The 11,484-nt window shown below is 41.4% G+C and overlaps 1 pseudogene; it reads left to right on the forward strand.

The window, feature by feature from the left end:
* The first annotated feature begins 2,456 nt into the window (after window positions 1–2,456).
* LOC115751594 lies at window positions 2,457–5,313 on the forward strand (annotated as a pseudogene).
* Window positions 5,314–11,484: the final 6,171 nt, after the last annotated feature.

The following is an 11,484-nucleotide window of genomic DNA, read 5'->3' on the forward strand; positions in this document are numbered from 1 at the left end:
CTTTTCGCGAAACATAAAAAGCACATGAGAGATTGAAACCAAGTAATGTTACCCAAAAAATCAAGAGTATAAAGAACAGTGAAATCTAGCTAAATAAGAACAGTGAAATCTAGCTAAATAACTTTGAAATAACTTTATATTACATAAAAAGGCAATTGTGAATACCAATTTTCACACTGAGCATGCTGCTGATACTTAACTCAATTCCTACAAGCATAGAAGTCCCAACAAGATCTCCATCTCTAAAATAACTATTATACTTAAAATTGATTTTTCTTTAAGTTTGAGATGACTTGGGAATCAATGCAAAAGCCCTATAATAGAAAACTCTTTGGATCAGCCACTAGCCACCTAATTGAGCTTAGTAATCTTCCTTCTTTTTATGACTAAGCACTTCAAATCGATCAATGTTTAGTTCTTTCACTTTCTCTCTTTTTATTTCCTAAAATCACTGCCCAACTTCTAACATTTAAAGCTATATGGCGGTCGGTCTCACACACCGAAAGCATTGCACAACTCTCCTTATTATTATGTACAGGATGCGCTATCCCGACCCCTAACTAGGAGGGTTGTCCTTTAGTAACAACCAAATTGCCAGACCTTTGTCATGCCTCCTATCTCTCTCTCTCTCTACACTTTCTTTCTCACACGTCGATATTTGTCTGGAAATTTGGTCCAATTTCTGTCAAAGTGCCACGAATTCAAAGTTTGGGAAAATTACCAAAAAAATCATAGACATTTTGTATTTGCAAAGAAAAGAAAAAAAACAATTAAGAGATTTGCAAAATTATTATTAAAATTTGCCACATCAACGTTGGCCGATCAAAGTCGGCTGAAAGTATTGAATTGTCACAAATACAAAAGATTTAGGACTTAATTAATAAAATAAAATTAAAAGTAAATTAACATAATTATAATATATATAAGTTTTTGGTGATTTTCCCTGTAAAGTTCAGCAATGCAGTGATACATCGAAAAGTAGTGACACGAATGCACAGTGCACTATACTATGATTGAAACTCTCATCTTGATTTAAAGACATCCAGATTAGGAATTGCAAACCCAAAACTGTAATCGGTGTGATTATTTGATTGGTCGGTACATTCCAATGACACGTCATTACAAAGCTAATGGCCGCCCCACTTTGACTTAGTCATCACTCTGTATGTTGACTCGAAGACGACGTAGGGGTGCTGTCATGATCAAAGACGACCAAAGGGTGCTGTCATGATCAGACATGATCATCACTGCCATGACTTTGACTTAGTCATCACTCGGTATGTTAACTCGAATGACCTTGCCACCTCATCGGCATCCAGCCGATGGCCGCCCCACTTTCTCTCACACACACACACCCACATACGTGGGTGTGTGATTATTGTATGTAGAAAATGGGAAAAATTATCAAGAAGGTCTTTTTTTTTTTTTAAAGAAAAAAATCTTAAATCTATTGAAATTATATCAATTCAATCCTAAATCTTTTGTATTTATGCCAATTATGTCCATTTGTCATGTTAGTAATGACGTGGATAATTTTTATTAATATTTTTTTTTTGACTTTTAATTATTTTTACATTTTTTCAATGACTTTGTTTTTCCTTTTTTTCTTTTTTTTTGTTAGGGCTGACAAGACGCCGTCGGCCACCGGGTGAGCTCATCCCTCGACCGTGGCTAGTTGTCCGCCATCACCATGATGGGTAGATTAAGAAAGAAAATAAAATATAAATATAAAAATAAGTAAAAATTTGAATTCTTTGGTAAATTTTTTTAGAAAAACCGAATAAGATTTTCCATACCAAATAGCATAAAGGATTTTCCTATTCATTTTCATGTTATAGCTAAATACTAGAAAATGACTTTTTGGATTGAATAGACACAAATACAATATGGTTAGGACTTTTTTGGTAATTTCCTTATGAAATGAGACTCAAATCTTTTTACTGTTGATTTCTAAGCTGTTTTCTTTCACTCATACATATATTTGATTTAGGTCATCGAACTGAATGAAGAATAAAAATGAGATATCCATTCAAATTTCTTTTTGAAAAAGAAAGGAATAACGAAAAGAAAATTTTTTGTTTTAACGAGTGGCTCCAAGGGTCTGTCCGGATTTGGAACTGGCCCTGCATTTGGTGTCATGGAGCATTACACTAGTACCTCAGCAAATTGACTTCGTATGTGCGTTTTTCCATTCATTGCACCTTTTCTCAGATTCAAGAACTCTTGTTTCACGCACGTTTTTGACCAGAACGATGCGTACGCCGAACCTACTCTCAAACGCATTGCTACCAGTCTTTGTTGTCCATGGACACATGGACACTTGTCTCTGAAGAACGAGCCAAACCCGCGGGTGGTGAGAGGCAATGGCCACAGGCACGCCGCTCCTAGGAGAGGACAGCAACAGGGACGACAATGGCATCGAAGGGAAGAAGAGAGTGAGCGTCTTCTGACAGTTTGGGAGCGAGTCCGGGAAGCTATGGAAGATCGCCAGCCCCACCATCTTCATCTCTATAATGCATGACTCACTCGGTGCGCTGACTCTGACCTTTGTTGGCCATGCCAGCGAGATTGACCTTGCTGCCGTCTAGGTTGGGAGCTTCGTTGTTGGCAGCTTCGTGTCCGGCGTCATGGTTGATATCCCTGTCTTTATTCTTTACTGTTGATACAAGGTTCAGACTCAGAAAAGTGCAACATTTCTTTTTCAAGCTGTGTTCAATATGTGTGTACATGTTCTGATATCTCAGCATCATTGTATGAGAATAACGACTAGGTTTGATTCTTCTTCCCTAATGTTTCGAATGTGGTTGAATTTAGTGGGGGATGGGAAGTGCAACGGAGATGCTGTGCGGGCAAGCGTTTGGATCGGGATGGATCCGGATGTTGGGGGTGTACATGCAGAGATCATGGGTGATTTTGCTGACCACAACTTGCATTTTGGTCCCCGTCTACGTCTTCGCTCTTCCTATTCTTGAGTTCATCGGTGAAACGGCGGAGATCTCCGAAGCTGCCCCTTAGTCTCTTCGGCAACATTCATCTTTTTCCCTCCTGGAATGATTTTCTTTCGAATCCCGAAACCTACAACAAAGATATATTCATAAAAACTCTTTTCCAACGCTAGGAACTCGAGAAGAGTCGCCTCATGCTGTGGTGATCTTGCAATTGGCAGAGTTGCATTATAGGTAGTGTAGTTGATCTTTCCTAGAAAGGATGACAGGCCTCTTGGACCGTAGTTAAACTATGGTTGTACTCATTGCTCTGTTGTCTGGGCATCAAGAAGATGCAGTTATAGTTTAGCATTACGCTGCTTCAATTTTCCTTTTTGGAATTTGTCCTACTTTTATTAATCAGATGTCCTCGCCACGGTGCAGGTCAGTTCGTGTTGTGGATGCTCCCACAACAGTTCGCTTCCGCTCTCCATTTCCCAATACAAAAGTTTCTGCAAGCGCAAAGAAAGGTTTTGGTGATGGCTTGGATCTCGGTGATTGTCCTGGTGCCATACGCGATGTCCAGCTGGCTGGTGATTTTGAAACTTGGTGGCGGCGTAGTCAGCGCGGCGATAACTCTCGACATGTCGTGGCCCAGCTGCTGTACATTTTCATCACCAAGTCGGATGGTGCTTGGAGAGGGTTCTCCTGGCTGGCGTTTGCGGATTTGTGGGGATTTGTGAAGCTTTCCTAGGCTTCCGCTGTGATGTCATGGTACGCCGATTCCTACATACGCTCATCAACAGGTGTTCGACCGAGTCAAAACTGTGGAATTGATGGTGTTGGAAATTAGATTGCAGCTTGGAGCTGTGTGGTACTTCATGGTGTCGTTGGTCATTGTCGGACGTCTGCCGAACCCTCTTATATCTGTTGATGCCATCTCTATATGGTAGGTCAACGTACTCTCCTTTCCGGTAAAACAAAACTTTCAGTAGTCCATTCTATCTAGACGAATTGGGTAATAAGTAGAATTCGATGTGAACAGCATAAGCATAAACGAATGGGACATGATGATCGCAGTTGGGTTCAATGCCGCGATAAGGTTTCTTACTTCCTTCCCTCTGTCCCCTGAACAAGATTTCATGTGATTTGCTTTATTGACCATTAAGTACCAAGTACTTGCTCGTGCAATGTCATAGTACGTCGTTTCTCGAAAACGTAGTTCGTTAGATATATGTGATTTGCAGTGATGGTTGTTTCAGTCACATCGGTGACTATAGGAGTTATTGCCACCAGCGATTACTTTCCTTATCTCTTCACAAGCAGCGAAGCTGTCGCCGCTGAAACGAAGAAGCTCGCCATCCTACTGGGATTCACAGTTCTCCTAAACAGTCTCCAACCAGTGTTATCAGATAAGCACTAGCGCACGATTGATGTTCAACCTTTTACAATGACGGGGCAAAGCAAGTGTAAATATTCAATCATCGGTTTTAAGGGGAAAATTAGAGGCACAGAATTGTCATTTTTAAGACAAAAATGTCCATCCAGATCAAATGTTCATTATCCACATGCTTCATACTTATTCTGAATAATGTACTTCAATGTCTCGTACTTCTTCTTTTGGGTCGTGAAGGTGTTGCTGTTGGTGCCGGATGGCAATCCCTCGTTGCGTACATCAATATCGGATGCTACTATATCATTGGATTGCCAGCCGGCATCCTCCTCGGCTTCACATTCGGTTTTGGGGTGATGGAGAGTGCTCAATCGATTATATTGGACTATTAGGATGTGATGGAACCAAACCAGCTTTCATGTCATCTGAGATATTGCAAAGCAAGACATCTAAGAACGACTTGTCCGGTGCCTGGAGACAAATTATCACTTGTTTACGGCGGCAGCCAGTGTCCGGTATCTATCTTATTTCCGTTTCTTGATATTAAAATTTGAAGAAAAGAGAATGTTCGGCCTTCGGTCCATGGCTAAAAACATGACAGCTCCTCCAGGGTAGCAACAAGAAAGTCGAACAGAATTTTACACTAATTTCAATTCAACTGATTTTGATTCTTTCCTGCATTCACCTCCACGATTGCAGGGTCAGGAATGATCGGAGGCACCTGTCTGCAAACTATCATCCTTGTAATTATCACTTCCACAACCAACTGGAACAGAGAAGAGAAGTGAGTTCCCTTCCCTTTCGATAGAAAAATTGAACATCATCAATTCGTCATCCAGCCGTTGCCTTCGTTCTCTTCTGTTTGTATGGCGAGTTTCTTCTACAAGCTTTGCAAATTCAGAATTATTGCCTTGGAATCGATGCTCCACCGGGTTTCAGGCTGAGGAAGCAGAGAGCCGCATGAGGAAATGGGGAGGATCAGATGTGGAGCATTGACATATCAGAAGCTCCTGATGCCAATGCCTTAAAGGCTGTTTTGCAAGACATGGCCAGACGACATCGCTGTAGTGTACTCATGTTTCAAGTGCTCTTCATTCCCAGCATCTCATCTGATGCTAATAGGCCGCCAGCAGTTGCAGTTGCTGGACTAAGCAGTCGATATCGTTTCCTAGGACCCGGATTATGCAGTTCTTCATAGTCGGCGTTTCAGTGTTTGTAAAATGAGAAGTTAAGGGCATAATGTGGAGAAACAAACGATTGAGAATCATTATAAAATAGTTGGCCCAAAAAGAAAACTCTTAAAATTAGGAGATCTGTTGGGGAAAAAAAAGGAAATCTTCCTTACTTCTTAAAATAGCATCATAGCATAGGTGACGACGCTGATTATATAGTGCATGAAAGGAAAGGGGATGGGAAGCACAAACAAAAAGGCGACTTGACACGACTAACAATATAATCGCGTGAAATATGGCGTTGCAGTATAATTGTCAATTTACTTTGGAGTAAGCTGGTAATACGAGAAATCTAACAATTAGCAATTGACTAATAATAATTTAAATAGCCTCAAGCTGTCATCACTGATAATACCAATAATTATTTAAATCCGTCTTTCTAACCAGGGCCAGTGATTCCTCGACGATGAGATGACCAATTGGGACACGTGGTCAAAGATGCACCGCGTCCGTCCTAATTTTGACCGGCGGCCTATCCAAGACATCGCGTGCATGGCAAGCCCAAGGCCCATTGCCAGCCCACCGCCTTTCGGTATCACGCGTCAACAGATTAGATGATCACGCCATCCGAACCTGACTCTGCTTCGGATGACCGTTGTCGGCCCGAAGTCGGTGTCTCCTTCCTATAAGTACCCTTCGCTCCTCCGCGTCCTCATCTTATTCTCGTCTCTCGTCCTGTTTGCGTTTTCCTCTCTCTCTCTCCCCCCCGGTTTCCGTTCGTTCGCTCTCTGTCCCGCTCGGGTGACGGCCTCTGCGTGATCGTCTTCATGGGAGATATAGATGCCGATTCGCGTTCTTGTCCTTTTCTTGTTAATTGTCGATGGGAGAATTGTTTTATGGGTTTGATTTTTGAAGCATCTTGGCTTGGCTTGGCTCTGCAGAAACTTGTTTCTTCCGAGGCGGAGATTTCCGAAGGTTTCGCGTGGTCTCTTTGCGACTTTGTCCTGGCTTATATGGGAAGAGTTTGGTTCACGCTTCTCCTTTTGATCGTTTGTTGATTCATCCGCCATTCGGATCTTTGCCTCTACTTATTCTACCGGCTTACTCTGGGTTTTGTTTTTCGGTGAACTGGCAGTGGCTTGTGTCGATCGGTCTCTTCCTTTGCTGACGTCGTCGAATGAGGATAAAATGCGATGATACTGGTCCGTTTGTTGCGTCAATTTGGACAATTTTGGGCTTTCTGGAGGACCGACTATTTGTTTTGCAGTGTTTCTTGGTGACATGATGAACTAGTATTCTTTGATCACATCTTCTGGTCAGGGCCATGGACTGAAATTTGATGACCTTCTGGGCGCTTGCTGGTTTTGATTGAAATTTGCTCTTCTGCGTTTTAAATCTTTGGGAGTGACGACATCATAGAGACAGACTAGTCCTCTAATTCTTTTACAGGTTGGAGTTTCGCCGGGCGTGAGAAGTGGTGATCTATTACGTTTTTCTCTAGGGCTGAGTTGACTATCGTTTGAAATCGGCTTTTCCGCTTCTTCATTGAATGTTCGTTCGTTCTCCAGTTCTGTTATTTCCTGGTTAGGGCGAAACGATTGGTGTCTAGTTCTGTTTCTCTCGCAGGCCAGAGTTTGGTCCATGCAATACTTTACCATGTGAAGGCCGATGTGGAGCGTCTACAATGTGTGATGGTTCTTTCTACGCAAGGTGTACGCACCCAATCCGGATTCTGCTTCGGAGTATTAGTATTGAAAAACTAGATAAGGTGTCTCCTTCCTCCAAATAGCCGTCCCACCCTTATGTCCTCATCCTTCAGTCATCCTGCGTCTCTGGTTGTGTTCCTCTCTCCCATAGCTATATTGCTTTACCTTTCACTGCAAAATAGCCTTCAGAGGAGACTCCAATGTCAAGACTCGTTCTTGATCCTTTTTTTTTTTTGCTTCTTTATTTGTTGTTGTTTACCCGATTGCTTTCATGGTCCGATTTTTTAAAGGATCTATTGGGTTGCAGAAACTTCATTTCTTCTGCTGAACAGAGTTTTCTGAAGGTTTTTGGATTGCCTCTCTTGGACTTGCCCGGTTATGGGCATTATTGGGCTTACGTTCTTTATTGATTCATCAATTAATGGGTTTGATTTTTTTTACTAGCTGATTCTGGATTTCGCAATTTTAGTTTTAATTGGCATTGGCTTGTTTTTTCTTGGAGCGATCTCTTCATTTGAGAACGCTGTCTAAGGATGATAAATAAGATGAAACTGGTCACAAACTTAATTTCTTCTGATTGCTGAACAGAGTTTTCTCAAGGTTTTCACATTGCCTCTCTTGGGCTTTACCTGGTCATGGGCATTATTGAGGTTTAGCTCTTTATTTGATTCATCGATTAATGGATTTAATTGTTTTACTAGCTGATTCTGGATTTCGAAATTTTAATGGTAGTTGGCGATGGCTTGTTTCTTCTTGGAGCGATCTCGTCATCTGAGAATGCTGTCTAAGGATGAAGAATAAGATGAAACTGGTCAGTTTGTTGATTAATCTAGGATTTTGGGTTTTTGAAGGACCGATGATCTGTTTTGGTTTTCCTGGTTACATGATATTCGATCCTGGCGATGGACTGAAATTTGATCTGGGCACTTGTGGTTTTTTGAAATGTGTTCTCAGTGTTTTTATCTTGGGTGCGGCATTTGTTAGTTCTAATTTTTTACAGGTTGGCTTCCACTGGACTTGAGAGTGGATAAGCTGATGATTGAAATCAGATTGTGAGTTCGGAGTTGATGATTGTTTGAAATCGGATAAGTTGCCGCTTCTTGACTGAGATTTGTTCTCCGGAAACTTAATTTCTTCTGATTGCTGAACAGAGTTTTCTGAAGGTTTTTGGATTGTGCCTCTCTTGGACTTTGCCTAGTGATGGGCATTATTGGGGTCTCGCTCGTGGGAGCGGCTTGTTTCTTCTTGGATCTAAGGATGATAAATAAGATACAACTAACTGGTCAGATACTTAATTTCTTCTGATTGTTGAACAGAGTTTTCTCGAGGTTTTCAGATTGCTTCTCTTGGACTTTGCCTGGTCATGGGCATTATTGGGGTTTGGCTCTCTATTTGATTCATCGATTAATGGATTTAATTGTTTTACTAGCTGATTCTGGATTTCAAAATTTTAATTGTAATTGGCAGTGGCTTGTTTCTTGGAGCGATCTCTTCATCTGCGAATGCTGTCTAAGGATGATAAATAAGATGAAACTGGTCAGTTTGCTGCATTAATCTAGGCAATTTTGGTCTTTTTGAAGGACCGATGATCTGTTTTGCAGTCTTTTCTGGTTACGTGATCTTCAGATCCCGTGCGATGGGCTGAAATTTGATCTGGGCACTTGCTGGTTTTCATTGAAATGTGTTCTCCAGTGTTTTTATCTGTGGGAGTGCTGACATTATCAGTCTAGTTCTAATTCTTTTACAGATTGGACTTCCACTGGACTTGAGAAGTGGATAAACTGATGATTGAAATCAGATTGTTTGAGATCGGAGTTGATGATTGTTTGAAATCGGATAAGTTGCCGCTTCTTGACTGAAATTTGCTCTCCAGTTCTGTTATTCTTCAGTTAAGGCCGTGCCTAGTTCTATCGCAGGTCAGAATTTGAAATCGGAGTTGACAAGTGGTGGAGTCCTAATTTTTTTACAGTCTAATTCTAATTCTTATACAGTACAAAGTTCTGCTAGACTTGAAAAGTGGTGATCTATTGCGTTTTTCTCGGGGGCTGAGTTGATTATTGCTTGAAATTGGAGTTGATGATTTGTACGCTTATCCAACTGCTTCTTGATTGGATTTGTTCTCCAGTTCTGTTATTTTTCAGTTAAGGCAGTGCTAGTTCTCTCGCAGGTCAGAGTTTGGTTGATTCAATACTTTACCATGTGAAGGCCGATGTGGAGTGTCTATAATCTGTGATGGTTCTTTTATGCAAGGGTTGCACATCAGCAGTTCACGCGATCTAATCCGGATTCTGCTTCGTATTATTAGTATTAAAAATCTGGATAGGTTGTCTCCTTCCTCCAAATACCCATCCCACCCTCATGTCCTCATCCTTCAGTGTTATTCTGCGTCTCTGGTTGTGCATGTGTTCTCTCTCATTGCTATTGCTTTCTCTGCAAAATCGTATAAAGAGGAGACATTAATGTCAAATCACATTATTGATCTTTCTGTCATTTTGCTTCTTGATGGATTGTTGATTAGCTGATTGCTTTCACGGTCTGAATTTTTTAAAGGATCTGTCTGGTGGCTGAACATAGTTTTACGAAGGTTTTGGATCGCCTCTCTTGGACTTTGCAACAGTTATGGGCACTAATATTAGGTTTATGCTTCTTTGATCATTTTTTGACTTCATCAATTGATGGATTTAATTGTTTTCTAGCTGAATTTGGATTTTGCGATTCAGTTCGATTGGCAGTGGATTCAGTTCGATTGGAGTGATATACTCTTGTGAGGATGCTGTCTAAGGACGGACGGACGATGAATAAGATAAAACTGGTCAGTTGGTTACATGAGATAAGACATTTCATGGAGGACTAATGGCCTATTTTGCAGTTCTTGTTTGGTTGAGTTGATGAACTAGGCACTGAAACCTTCTGGGCATTTTAATGGTTTTGATTGAAATTTGTTCTTTCAGTTTATCATCTTTGGGGAGAGGGGAGATTATTATTTTCTAGTCCTAATCTTTTTACAGGCTGAGGTTTTGCCCGATTTATGAGGTGGTGACCTGCTGCTTTTTTTCTGTGGGGCTGAGTTATTTTGAAATCTGGTTAAGCTACTGCTTCTTGGATTCTAGACAGACAGTAGTTTGTATGAAGTTTGTTCTCCTGTTCTGTTGTTCTCGAGATATGAGATCTCTCTTTGTTCGCAGGTTAGAGTTGGTTCATGCAGTACTTTTGCCTCATCCAGTTTGATCTGGAGTGTCTTCGAACTGTGATGGTTCTTTCTAGCTGCATAAGCAGTACTTCATTGGAACTGCTTTTTTATTTGGCCACTTCTATGTGAGTATTTGTTGTTTTTGGAAGGTCAATGATTGTTGCTCCATTCCTATGTAGGTATTGTTTATGAGTCTGGCAAGCTCTTGGGGTACACATGATCCCATTTGATATTTTATGTAGGGTTTTTTGTCATTTTGTCCTTATGATGACTTCCAACCACCCACCCGGGTGGCGCCGCTGGTTCGCGCACTCTTCCTCTCGCAAAAGGTCGAGTGTTCGAATCCCGGGGGACGTCGTAGGGTGACTTACCTAGTAGCACGTGTGTGGTGGCTAGCACGTGTTGCCCCTAGGGTTTATCCCCGGCTGCCGGCCGTGCAGGGGTTCCCTGGGTCACCAAAAAAAAAAAAAAAAAACTATGATGACTTCCATTTAAGGACTCAGCATAGAGTGGAGTGCAGCTACAGCAGCAATAGCGGATGGGACCCGGGGTTTACCCCCCGGCTGCCGGCCGTGCGGGGTTCCGGGTCAAAAAAAAAAAAAAAATTTATGATGACTTCCATTTAAGGACTCAGCATAGAGTGGAGTGCAGCTACAGCAGCAATAGCGGACGGGGCCCTTTTGTAAGTGTCAACTCTTGGTGATGTAAAGCTTGTATGAATCCATTTATGACATAACTATCATAATTTCTATCATAAGCCTTGTGGTTTGTGGATTTTTTTGGGATTAATTTTGGTTGCCTAGTTAGGTTTTTACAATGCCTGTTTTGGATATTCTTCTGAGGATTTATGCTTTTGAACTTTTTTCTAGTTGTTGGGGGGTCTTAACGCATCGGATTACGGTTAGATCAGTTGCTTGTTATCCTATTCAATATCGTCCTTGGCTTACCATTTTTCTCCTTTGTTAATGTGTTGATTCTTGTGCTCTTAGAGGGAGGCTTCTCTGGTTGTAGTGCTGTCTTGTGGATTAGCAAGCTGGTCATCATTGGTTGTATTAATCTCTCAATTCTGTTCATTCGCTCTCTCTTGCATGATGGCCTC

The sequence above is a fragment of the Rhodamnia argentea genome, chromosome 2, assembly GCF_020921035.1.
Source record: "Rhodamnia argentea isolate NSW1041297 chromosome 2, ASM2092103v1, whole genome shotgun sequence".
Taxonomy (NCBI): domain Eukaryota; kingdom Viridiplantae; phylum Streptophyta; class Magnoliopsida; order Myrtales; family Myrtaceae; genus Rhodamnia; species Rhodamnia argentea.